At 42.7% G+C, this 10051-nt stretch overlaps 1 protein-coding gene across 1 annotated transcript in view; it reads right to left on the bottom strand.

Moving 5' to 3' along the window:
• Positions 1 to 8924, bottom strand: part of LOC138584990 (heparan sulfate glucosamine 3-O-sulfotransferase 5) — a 97687-nt gene extending 88763 nt beyond the window's left edge. Inside the window, exon 1 of the mRNA XM_069657201.1 lies at positions 8800 to 8924. The gene's annotated coding sequence lies outside the window, so the exon portion shown is untranslated. The remainder of the gene's footprint in view (positions 1 to 8799) is intronic.
• Positions 8925 to 10051: the final 1127 nt, after the last annotated feature.

Consider the following 10051-nt stretch of genomic DNA (forward strand, 5'->3'; position numbering starts at 1 on the left):
TCCACCGACCGTCTGCCAACACAGCTAAGTATTTCATGCTTATTGTTTCTGTCCCCGGGCGCTGAAGATTTTGAATCTTTAAAATGTACTGTGTAGCAACACTTGCAAGCTCTCCATCCCCGGCCCTGCGGGGGATGCAACGCACTGCCAAAGACATCCGTTGCCATGGTAACTCTGACAGCACCTCCCCATAAAAGCTCTAATTGATAGCAGCAGATAGCTGCAGAGAATTAAGCATCACGCCCGGACCACTGGTGCTACATGCAGACAAAGGCACCGACAGAACCCATGTGCAGAGCCGTGTGTGGCCAATGAAGGCTTCAGATGTAAGTAAGGGTGCTCTGCTGGGACAAATCTGCTCCCAAAATCCTGAAACAGTCTGTAAATAACCCACATTTGAAGTCCTTTTCACTCATCAGAAAAAAAATATTCCTCTTGCTAAATTTTTCAATTGTCTGCAACATTAATGTCAGAAAAAATCATGTCTGTTTATCTCGTTCTTAAGCTTTTATTTTTCAGCTGAGAAACAAAAACATTTCAGGTCCAACAAAGATATCTTCTCTAACATTCCTGAGCTGCCCCGAGGGAAAGCACTTTTGATTTGATGAACCTTCCTCTCATTTACTTAGAGATGACATTTCTCTGCTGAAATGACTCAGAGTAAATCAGCTCTCTGCTGGAAATATAATTAGGAATGATTTTTGCATTTACGATGGCAGTGTTTTGTCCACGCATGTCAATAAAGCTTGAATGAAAAGTCGTTTTTATGGCTGTGTTTCAGCAGCAGCAGCAGAGGGGCTAATGCTGAGTGAGGAAGTATTGAGCTGTGATTCAACAGAAGCCAACGTTGGGAGAGAAAATGAACCGACTGTATCTCTGTGTGTCTGTCTGCACAGATGGAGCAGACAGACAGCAGGTTCTTTTTGTCAACAATGAGCTGGATGAATGAGCTCACAGACAGAGCGGACTGCAGGGTTTGAAAACAAGCAACCAGAGCAAGAAAACTGTAGACAAAAACTGAAAGTAGACATCTATTGTTTTAACTGACGAGACAGACGTGGGCAGGAACGAAAGAGCTGCAATATGAGCCAAATCTATAGGTGATGAAATAGTTCAGAATACATTGAAGTGTAACCTTGAATACACGAGGCATGACGAAACAGATAAAGTGAAAAGCACTGGGTTGCACCAGCTGTGCAAGAGTTCAAACGTACACCTAACTGAACACAATTTGTAATTTATGTCAGATTTTATGAGCTGCTCATATTGTCAGTGTTCACCAGCTGAAATTGTTCCCACTTAGGCAGCAGTCTTCACTTAAATATTTCATGACCCGTTCTGGGTATAAAGTCCATCCATTATCTACACCGCTTATCCTGCTCAGGGTCGCGGGGGGCTGGAGCCTATTCCAGCTGTCACTGGGCGAGAGGCGTGGTTACACCTGGCAGGTTGCCAGTCAATCACAACGCTGAGACAGACAACCTTTTGCACTCACACCGACCGCTAATTTAGAGTCACCAATGAGCCTAGCGAGCATGTCTTTGGACTGTGGGAGGATGCCGGAGTACCTGAAGGGAACCCTTGCGTGCACAGGAGAACATGCAGACTCCACACAGAAAGGCAGGGATTTGAACCAGGAACCTTCTAGCTGTGAGGTGACAGCGCTCTAGGTGTAAAGTCAAAGTAGCCAAAAACAAAACCACAAAAACCTTTTCATGATTATTTTTTTGGTCTTTGCTATTTTTGTGTGTGTGAGTGTTTAAAGACAACTGAGCAGGAGAAACAGTGCAGTACAGGCCACAGAAGTGGAGTCTTCCTTTTCTACGACAGTATTTTGGTTAATTTGGATATATGTATGTGTTGATATACTTTTATCTGTTACAAAGTCTGTTTCAGTCAAAGATTTGATGTTGTATTAAGTTTTAACAGAAAGAAATTTTCAGCTTTGAAATGAACAAATTTAATGTGAAGGCAGGGAACAAAAGAAGCAACTCAAAGCTCTGCAAAAGCTCACATCACATATCATGGTCAAGTCCAAATGTACAGTGCTTTCATCCAACATGTATGTGTTTGTGCTTTTTCTGCTAAAATGAAAATTGTGATGATGTATTACATTGTCACCTTAATTTCTCAAAATGCTCAGATAAATATAAATGCATACCTCTTGGCCTAAAAAGTCCACACTGTAAAAAAGGATTTTTGAGGGTAGTAAATAAAATCCATGCAAATTGTGTAATTTATACTAAAAGTATAAGTCAGCAAGTGAAATATATTGACATGAGTAAAGTTTACCTGCATTACCCAATTTTCAACAGTGACAATTGCAACCCAAAATAACATCATAAAATCTACCCAACGATATCGGGCCTGTAGTGCAGAGTGAGCATGCGTCAACATTTGTTCTTGGCTGCAGGCCAGGGTTGGATTAGTCGGTACAAGTCTCGCCAGTGTTGGTGTGCCATCGGAGTTTAAGTTAAGAGTTCTGTTATCATTTTGCTGTGTATCATAGAATGAATGAAGGTCTTCATATATTTATAAGTCAGATATACCAGACGATTTGTAGTCGGCGTGTCCATATATGACAAGACATTTAAATTTATAGCCCTCTCTTGGCGGTTACACTGGCCGACTTTCCTGAGTATTACAAAGTAAATCAACACGAGCAGGTTAATGTTGCTGATTATAATTTATTTTTATTTGAGCTTGAACTTGAACTCCCAAAAGGCTGCACGGTGGTGCAGTGGTTAGTGCTCTTGCCTCAACACTAGAAGGTTCCAGGTTGGAAACCCGGTTCGGATGAAATGGGTCTTTCTGTGGTGGTTGCATGTTCTCCTCGGGCGTGCGTGGGTTCCCTCCAGGTACTCCTGCTTCCTGCCACAGTCCAGAGACATGCTCATTAGGTTCATTGGTGACTCTAAATTGCCCGTAGGTGTGAATGTGAGTGTGAAAGGTTGTCTGTCTCTTTGTATATTTGTATAAAGTAATTAGTTGTGTAATCTAATGAGAAATGTTAAGTAGAATTTACCTCATTTATTTTAGTGTATCATAGTTGTTAAATTTAGGTACTCTTCATTTAAAACATAGGGTCAAATTTACTCAGTCAAATAAAGTGTAAATTGTTAACTCAATTTTATTGAGTAGATTCTATAGGTTGCTTTTTATAGAGCAGCAATGGTCAGACTCTTCTGACCCCTCTTCAGTTATATAACAGTTTAAACAGCACACAAGCACTTTTTATACCCTGAGTTCTTACATTTCAAGCATGAGCAACCCCTATAGGATTCAAACCCCTCACCCTGGTCCTGTTGGCATTATCCTCAAACCACTGAGCAACACAGGTCCATAAACCATATTTACTGCTGTCAGGGAGATCATGTTTTATATTCAGACACCTTATCCACCTGGACTACGGCTTTGTTTGCTCTCTGTTTCAATCTTATTGCTCTTCATAGGGCTGTAGCGGCTGGGATGGGAGGCAGAGACGAGACGGAGGAAAGGACGGGCAGTTAGGGAGGGATCTAGTAAGCGGGGGGGAAGGTGAAGGGAAGCCGTAACAGCTGCCATTATTTATGTGTTCAGAAGTCAATTACACAGCAAACAGCAGTGGTCATAAATATGGATCCATGCAAAACACCAGCCCAACGTCAATCAAAGGCTTTAAAATGCAAGCACTGCAGAGGGAGAGCTGTTGCATGTCATTGTTGGAGCCAAAGAAAATATAAGGCATGAAACACACTATCAACTTTACATCAAGGTGCCGGGCTACGTGACTTTAAAATGACTGAAGAGTCACCAGGGCTGGTGACTGCGAGACATGTACAGGCAACAGTTCGACCTTTAAATTCGTTTCCTCTCATTTCATAGGCTTGATTACAGAATGTTATCTTTTACTTCAGATTTATGAAGTCGCTCTAAAAAGACAGTCTCATGGTAGTCAATGAAATAGTCACAAAAATAAAATGTATGGAATTGTGTAAACACATGCTTATTGACCCTTTTTGTGTCAATTTGGTAGGAAACAAGATACAGTTAGTTTTAATTAAAGATCATGGTCACTTCTAGTTTCACACTTTGACACTCGCGGTGGTCTCCTTGTTGTAAAAGTGGTTGTTCTGGGCAGAAAGTCCTGAAGGCTAAAATCCCTCAGATGAGGAAGACCAAAAGATTGAAAGCTCTAAGGCCGGAGATATACTTGCCTTTCAACCTTGTGTTCACGTACACAACTGTCTGTGACACGAACATACTTGTCTATGCGCTACGAGTGTTACTGGAGGATGCCTCTAGAGGGCACACCAGAGAGCTCAGGCCGTACACAATAACCGTATGTGCGGGATGTAAACAACAGACATGACGACACTGGAGAAAGTTACTGTTATGTTTATTCTGAGATCACAGCAGAATGTGTTGGGTGGACAGGACACACTGTCGGCACTGTCCCCACTCCGTCTCTCCAACATGTTCCTCCGTGCACGGACGAAACGTTCCCAGACTTGTTTCCATTTAGTTTTGCAGGTTTCCACGTCGACTTCTAAAATTAACTTATCTGTCTCCAGCTCCCTGACAGGCATGTTTGTCTCTGTGCAGTGGCAATGACACATCGTACAGATGTGGATCATTGAGGACATGGTCTATCAGCTTGTCTCCAGAACTTTCTGCCATTGCTGTTCCTGCTGCTGTGTTGACCCTGTCACATCCCCTCTGCCTCTACACTGCCCCTACTGTTCATGTGCATTCTGCATCTTGTGTATGCATAGCGTTAATTTTTCCGAAGTTGCAAAACAGATGCTCCAAACAAATGCAGGGAAAGCATGGCAGCTGTCACGCACATACAAACGCGTAGTGAAAAGCAAGTATATTTCGGGCTTAAGGGAAGTCTAGTAACTGGACGTTGCGTTAAAATATTAACTGTACATAAGTATTTAAATTGTCAACATTGAAGCTTCAACCTCAATAAGCAGATTTATTAATAAGTGTACTGCCATGAAATTGACAACTGTCGTTATTAAATATTTATTTTTAAGATTTGCTACATTTGTCTGTTTTATAACATTGTAAATAGAATATGGTACCATTGTGGATGGAAAATCAAGCTATTTGTGAACATTTTATTGCTTTTTTTTCTGATATGTTTCTGACTATAATTCAGTCAAATTAAAAATTGAATTTTTAGAATGCTCTGTTACATCAATAATTCCCAGTTCCAAGCCTTCATTCATTCTTACCACAGGATAGATATTAACCGGAAACAAGCCTTGCAGACAGGTGAAGAAACCAGAAGAACAAAAAAATCATCTAATTAAATGAATCCCAGGCTTCACTGTGGCTGCGCTGTGGGAGGACACGGAAATTGCATCAAGCAAATCTGGGGAGTGGAACCCATATGGCTAATGGATGTGGGTTATGATATTGTTTTGGAAGGCTCCACAATACGCTGTCCTTCAGATGCTACAGCGCCACAGACCTCCACAAATCATTACTGCAGGATAATAGAACACACTTGATCAGACCCAAGAGGAAGCATGCCAGGGAAAAGACGAAGACCAGTCTGTGAATAATGATTACGGTCACCTTAGTCATATATCACCACCTTGAGAGAAGATGACTTGGATAAGGTTGTCAGTGTGGAGGGCTGACAAATTTCTGCACCATCCTCAGATTTCAGTCCAACACAGCCTTCTCTCTGTGTCTTCCTCCTCCTGCCTCCATAATTTCTCTCTAAGCTTGAGATTAATCCATGTTGTAGCCACCCAAACACGTCTTCGTAAATTGGCCGTAGCAGGTTGGCCATCATGAATCTGTAGTGATGACACAGCATCACACCGCAGGGCCTCACTTCCACTGAAATGTCTGCTCCCTAAAGTTATCAGGAAGCACTAACCAAGGTCATGTTGGTACAGTAGGTAGGTCTTTGCCTGAATATTGGATGGATTCAATTAGCGCTTCTGCAAAGGCGAACGTGAGAGAAATGTAATAACGGGCTCGGCGTGAGGGAGCGGCCGGATTGATGCACTGGAAAGGCTGCTGTAAAATCAGACTGATAGACTAACTCTCTCCTGCTCGCTTTTCTCTTCACTGTTTTACTGGAGTTGGCAGCCTCGGTTGTTTTTCCTCTGTGCTTCATTTGTTACTTGGAGAAGGTCATCACAGAGCATGTTCATGCTCTTCTTCAATGTCCACTGCCGCCCTGCCCACAGGAGTCATTAGGACAATATGCTGTCCTGGCTGCTGCTAACTGTGTGCCATCATGACCTCAGATTAGACCTTCAGCAACACATACTGTTTTCCTCCGATGAAATCCAAACATCACTGGTGCATTGTGGGGTGATGTGGAAGTTGCCTTTAGGTTAAGGTGGAAGATTGCTACTGGCCCTGTTTGGACTGTGCAATATCTCTGACCTTAAGAAAAAACTCAGGACACTTTGGTCACGACTTCGGTACTGTTCCTGTGAACCCAGAGGGAGAGGGTTATCAGGCTAGCACCAGTATTTTGAGACAAACTAACTAGATTTAAAAAATCATTAAATCAGTGTTATGGTGTCTGTGGTTGCTGGTATATAAATGTTAAGAACTCACAAAAAAATGCTGGCTGATGTACAGTATTATAACCTACGTTTCCTAACATAAGTACCTGAAATAATCATACCTCAGCATTATGAGAAAGTTCAAAATAATGTGTTGAAATTACTCACAGAAGCTTTGCCAATATAAGGTCAATGAGGATCAGTTTCTGCAGAGGTCAATGAATCCTTTCCTATAACAAGTGACTTGGTATAAAGAGCAATAGTCTGTTTGGGTTGACAGCTGGGGGTTTGGATGAGTAACAAAAACACAGGAGGCACACTTAGGAGTCCAGAGTTTGAGTCCTGTGTGAATCCATCCATCCATTATCTATACCGCTTATCCTGTTCAGGGTGGCTGGGACGCCCAGCTGTCATTGGCTGAGAGGCGGAGTTACACCTGGACTGTGATTGACTGACAGTCAATCACAGGGCTGACACAGAAACAGACAACTTTTCACGCTCACACTCACACCTACAGGTAACTTAGAGTCACCAATGAACCTAACGAGCATGTCTTTGGACTGTGGGAGGAAGCCAGAGTACCAGGAGGGAACCCATACATACACACAAAGGCCCACTACATCCAAACTGGGATTTGAACCAAGAACCTTCTAGCTGTGAGGCGCTAACCACTATAACAACGTGCAGCCCTTTTTGTCATGTATGTAACACAAAGTTGCTTGCATGGTATGTACATAACTTTTTACTCCTGTGATCATTTTGCTTGTACTTTTGGTGCCTTCACTCTGACAGTTTTACAACAGCAATCACTTGTTAGAGACAGTTTCTTGTTCCCCCCACTCAACACATTATGTGCCACCACCACGTAATGTAGTGTTAAAGGGGTCGTGGTCATTTTTAAAGAACAAAGAAGTTACAGGCGCAGTTAAAGTGGTTTACATCCTTTTTAGTTCAATTATCAGAAGTTCAGCCCAGCTCATCTTCAATAACTGTTCTTTAGTTTTCACCAGATTAGTTGAGGCTGGACAGATGTTCCAGTTGCGTTATTTTTTCGACATTATGCAATATCAAAGCCTCAGACTGCAGGCTTCTTGGCTTCATGGATATAAAACTATAGTAACTGTTATATCGTATAATCATTTTCTGGATTAAAAGTTCTTTCCAGTTTACTAAAACATCTGCGTCCTGTTTTCTCACCTGCCGTCTCTCTGATTTATGCTTGGTTAGGTTAAGTGTGAATGACTTGGTTACAGAGGGATCCGGTCATTTACATAAAGATTACAAAGTGACTATTCTACTAATTGAATCTGCTGTTAAGTCTTTATTCCTGGTTGGTTCTGTTGATTCAGAGCTGCTGGCTTGTGTGGAGTCCAGTGATGTCTGACATGTGGCCGAGTGCAGAACCGGGATAACCAAGGATCTTATAACAGCAGTGTCATGCTTTTTATATTTAACCACAGCACTGTAATATCAAACTCACATAACACCACTCATTACTCTGCACGTTTGCACTTTTCATCTTCATTCTCACAGGCTGCCACAGAGCTTTAGGCACTTAACTAATAACAAAAGCCCTATTAGAGAGTTAATGCAGAATAATGAAGACAAGCAAAGGCTCCGGAAATATCACCTGTCGCCTGAGACAAGACGGATGGCGCTCTGACACACACACACACACACACACACACACACACACACACACACACAGAAGGGAAATCAGATATGTTGATCCACTGGTTGTGTTAATGGACCACTGAGCAGTCTGAGAGTAACTGTGCCAGAGTGTAGCGTGAAAAAAGGTAAAGACTGTGCTGAAGTCAGAATGAAACAGTGGATGGAGGCAGGTTCATGATCCAGGGAAACAACTGAGCAAGGTTTCACTTTGCTCTCTGCTCAGGCGTGCGCTTGTAAAGATTTTTTTCTCTTTAAAAAATACATGATGTTTGATCATTGAGCTGCAGCGCCAGGAGAGAAATCCTGCAGGGGGAAGTCTCAAGTTTGAAACGCACGTAGATCACTCATGTGAAAGAATAGGATTTCTTCCTCCCCAAATTAAGGCTATGAAACTGCAGGAATAATACAGCGCAATGTGAGAGCCTGCAGGAAAAACACGGAACAAAGTACCATAAGGTCACCATTCACTCATTATGGTCAGCGCCTGGACTTTATGTGAATGTAAAACAAATATTTAAATGCATCATCATCCTCTTTGGAGGCTAGATTTCAAATTCGCAGACTAAACAAAACTCTATTAAAAGATGACTGGGGTTCTGTTTACCTGTTCGGCATCCTCCTCGGGACACAGCGGTTACCCTTCCAGCCGTACGCTCAGGAGCAGCAGCCGGGATGCAGCAGAGGTCAGAAAGCCTCTCCGCATCTCCCCCGGAGGCGAGTGTGTTCAGGTTAAACGCGGCAGGTGTGGAAGTGAAGAGGGCTCCAATTCGGATGTTCCGCTCCGCGTGCAGCCGCGCGCAACAAAACAAGCTGGCACAACACTCACTAGGCGTCCTGTCGCGACGGGACGGTTACCTTTTCTCTCGTTTCACCGGACCGTGAAGGTAAACAGGAAGCCGCTCTGAAGTCCACTCGTACGGGAGCGCCCTCCACCAGCACCCCGCGGAACAGTGTGGCGGTGGAGACGCGTGGAGCCCGCTGTAGTGCTGCTGACTGGAGGAGGCTGCACGGGGAGAGCCGGGGCGTGTTCCTGAAGGAGGGGGAGGAGGAGGGAGAGGAGGAGGGCGGATGCGCAGAGATGCTCAGCTCAGTGTGAGTGTTAAAAACTTTCTAAAAGTACATCAGGGTTAACAGACTTAGTTTCTAGATTTTCTACGATATGGATAGAGTTTATGGGTGACATAATATAAAGAAGCGAGATGACACATTTTCATAGGGATTCCGTGTCTTAAAACGAGGAGTCTTAGCCCTCATTCCTATTTGCACAGTTAAAGGATAGAGAAGAGTATATGGGCCAGGTATAAGAGAAGATAATAGGAGGAGGAAGTTTTTGAAATGATAATGCAGTCAAATGTAGACTATAAGTTTGTTTCACATGTGTGTATCAGTCATTTGATGCAGTGCTAGTAAAAATAAAGTGAATACAGCAGTTTTAAGTTGCTCTTAATGAAAAAGGAAAAGTATTAGCTGTATATCGTAGCAGTTTAAGGACATTATAACTCAATATTAAATTCTTAGAGGAGCCAATATGACAAATGAAAGACTTCTGCGCCCTTATTCTGTTTGCCTATTTCTTCAACAACTAATTATTAAACGTGTATTTATGCAAGTGCATCCATACAGAGCTGAACGACTCCTGCACACAAGCTATTACACACATATACAGGACACACAAACTTCCAGACTGTACAGTTGTATCCACAGCCTCTGCCACATGTAACCATTTGCATAAATGTGTGTGACATAAGTGCTTACAGTATGTGCTCAACAACATAGTTTGTTTTCAGATTTTCTTCTGCAGCCACATGGCGATATCCACACTTTCTGCAAGAACACACACAGCCCGTTCTCATTCC

This window comes from Semicossyphus pulcher, unplaced genomic scaffold (assembly GCF_022749685.1).
Source record: "Semicossyphus pulcher isolate SPU_LCO1_2020_fin unplaced genomic scaffold, fSemPul1.0.p SCAF_11, whole genome shotgun sequence".
NCBI lineage: Eukaryota > Metazoa > Chordata > Actinopteri > Labriformes > Labridae > Semicossyphus > Semicossyphus pulcher.